Source organism: Pseudorca crassidens, chromosome X, assembly GCF_039906515.1.
Source record: "Pseudorca crassidens isolate mPseCra1 chromosome X, mPseCra1.hap1, whole genome shotgun sequence".
Classification (NCBI taxonomy): Eukaryota; Metazoa; Chordata; class Mammalia; order Artiodactyla; family Delphinidae; genus Pseudorca; species Pseudorca crassidens.
The window spans coordinates 4604066-4606998 of NC_090317.1; the positions used below are offsets into that span (position 1 = coordinate 4604066).

The 2933-nt window shown below is 48.8% G+C and overlaps 1 pseudogene; it reads left to right on the forward strand.

The window, feature by feature from the left end:
• Positions 1-710: 710 nt before the first annotated feature.
• Positions 711-1386, forward strand: LOC137217365 (translationally-controlled tumor protein pseudogene; annotated as a pseudogene).
• The last annotated feature ends 1547 nt before the right edge of the window (positions 1387-2933 follow it).

Below are 2933 nucleotides of genomic sequence, written 5' to 3' on the forward strand. Positions count from 1 at the left end.
CATGGGGCTTCCCCAAGCTCCAGAGAGGCAGCTCCAGGAGAGAGCGGGTTTCTAGCTGTCAAGTGAAGAAAGTGTCTCAAGCAGTAGGGTGATCAACGGTGCCGACCGCCGCTGAAAGACCAAGTATGAGAGGACTGTGAATGGATGAAACGAACTTTTTCTGTAAAAGACCAGATAGTAAATATTTTCAGCTTGGTGGGCCATACGGTCTCTGTCACAACTACTTAACTCTGCCCTTGTCTATAACAAAAGCAGTTATAGACAATAGGTAAATGAATGGGTGTGACCATGTGTACCAATAAAACTTATAGACATGGAAAGTTGAATGTTGCATCATTGCACGTGTCACAAAATATTCTTCTTTTTTATTTTTCTCAAGCATTCTTAGCTGGCAGCCCATGTGAACACAGGCAGTAGGCGACCCTTGGCCCCGGGGCCCTAGTTTGGCCAGTCACGGTCTCAGTCAGTGATTCTCAGCCTTTGCTGTGTCTTAGAATCACCAGGGGAGGTTTTAGAAAAACACTAGTGCCTTACCCCACCCTGGCCAAGCACATCAAAGTCTCAGAGTGGTGCCTGGCAGGGGATAATTTTAAAAGCTTCCCTGATACCTAGCAATTCAGTGGATTGGATAAACAAAATATGGTGCATCCCTTTTTCCACCCTCTCCCCCCTTCCCCCAAGCACCGCTCCGGCTGCAGTGCGCTCGCTCTGAGCTCCGGGCTCCTACTAAGCTAGCACCGCCGTCGTCTCCATCTAGTCGCCGTTATGATCATCTACCGGGACCTCATCAGCCATGATGAGATGTTCTCCGACATCTACAAGATCCAGGAGGTCGAGGACGGCCTGTGTCTGGGGGTGGAGGGGAAGATGGTCAGTAGGACAGAGGGTAACATTGATGACTCGCTCATTGGTGGAAATGCCTCCGCTGAAGGCCCCGAGGGAGAAGGTACCGAAAGCACAGTAACCACTGGTGTGGATATTGTCATGAACCATCACTTGCAGGAAACCAGCTTCACAAAAGATGCCTACAAGAAGTACATCAAAGATTACATGCAGTCAATCAAAGGGAAGCTTGAAGAACAGAGACCAGAAAGAGGAAAACCTGTTATGACAGGGGCAGAACAGATCAAGCACATCCTTGCTAATTTCAGAAACTATCAGTTCTTTATTGGTGAAAACATGAATCTAGATGGCATGGCTGCTCTGCTGGACTGCAGTGAGGACGGTGTGACCCCATATAGGATTTTCTTTAAGGACGGTTTAGAAATGGAAAAATGTTAACAAATTTCGTTGTCACTTTGGGTCTATCACCTGCTCATCATAACCGGCTGGCTACTGCCTTTCATCCACACAACACCGGGACTTAGACAAATGGGACTGATGTCATCTGGAGCTCTTCATTTTTTTTTTTTTTTTTTTTTGCGGTACGCGGGCCTCCCACTGCCGTGGCCCCTCCCTCCGCGGAGCACAGGCTCCGGACGCGCAGGTCCAGCGACCATGGCTCACGGGCCCAGCCGCTCCGTGGCATGCGGGATCTTCCCAGACCGGGGCACGAACCCGCGTACCCTGCATCGGCAGGCGGACTCCCAACCACTGCGCCACCAGGGAAGCCCTGGAGCTCTTCATTTTGATGTTGATTTGTTTGGAGCGGAGGCATTGTTTTTGAGAAAAAAAAAAACATGTCATGTAGGTTGTCTAAAAATAAAATGCATTTAAACTCAAAAAAAATGTGGTGCGTCCGTACAATGGAATATTATTCATCCATAAAAAGGAACGAGATCCTAATACACGCTGCAGCATGGATAAGCCGAGAAAGCACGTTATGCTGAGTGAAGGGAGCCCGACGCAAAATGTCACATATTATGTGATTTATTTGTATGAATTGTCCAGCATAGGCAAATCCATAGAGACAGAGAGGAGATTCATGGTTGCCAGGGGCTGGGGGAGGGGAACAGGGAGTGAGTGCTAATGGGTTGGGGTTTCCTTTGGGGATGATGGAAATATTCTGGAAGTGTTGTAAATAGAGGTGATTGTCATGCAATACTGTGAATGTACTAAACGCCACTGAATTGTATACTCGAAAAGGGTGAAATTTACCTCCGTTTAAAAAGAAAGAAGGCTTCCCTGATGATCCTATCATGTCACTAGGTTTGAGAACCAGGGGACCAGTGGAAGGAGACAGCAAATTTCAAAGCAGTAAGCCGGAAGTGAGGTAGAGTCCAGCGCAGAGGCCTTGGGAGTAGAAAGAATGGGCCCTTAACCCTTCCTGGGCTGGGAGCGGCAGTGCGTTCTACTAAGGCCTGAGGGGTAGAGTGGAGCCAGCTGGAACGGCAGGAAGGTCACTGCCGACAGTGGCAACAGGTAGGAAAATCTGGCGGCACGGAGCAGTTCAGCCGGCTCAGGCCAGCTCACGTAGGGCATTGTAGGCCGTGGACAGGAGCTTCGATTTGCTCTGATTGAGATGGAGAGCCCTTCACATGAGACTGACGGATTTGAAGCAAAGGAAAAACATGATTAGATTTACCTTTTAAGAGGCTCCCTCTGGCTGCCGGGTGGAGAACGGGCGGCAGTTATTCCCGACAGACACGGGTGCGCACGTCCAAGGTTGGTTAGGGGACAGAGTTTGCAGGCCTTAGTCATGGAGTGGGTGAGACTAGGAGAGGGGTTGAAGCTGCTTCCTAGCTTTGGGGCCCCAGCAACTGGGAGATCGTTGGTGCCATTTCCTGAGATGGGGACCACTCGAGGGAGTGGCAGGATGATTTTGGGGACAAGGCTGAACAGTCCTGTTTTGGACATTGCAGTGCCCCCTGAAAAGCCATTAGACAGGAGGCGATGCCTATTGAAAACCGAAAAGAGGTATTTTTAAAATGTTTTTAACTTTTTATTTATTTATTTTTAAAATTCATTTTATGCATTTATTTTTGGCTGCGTTG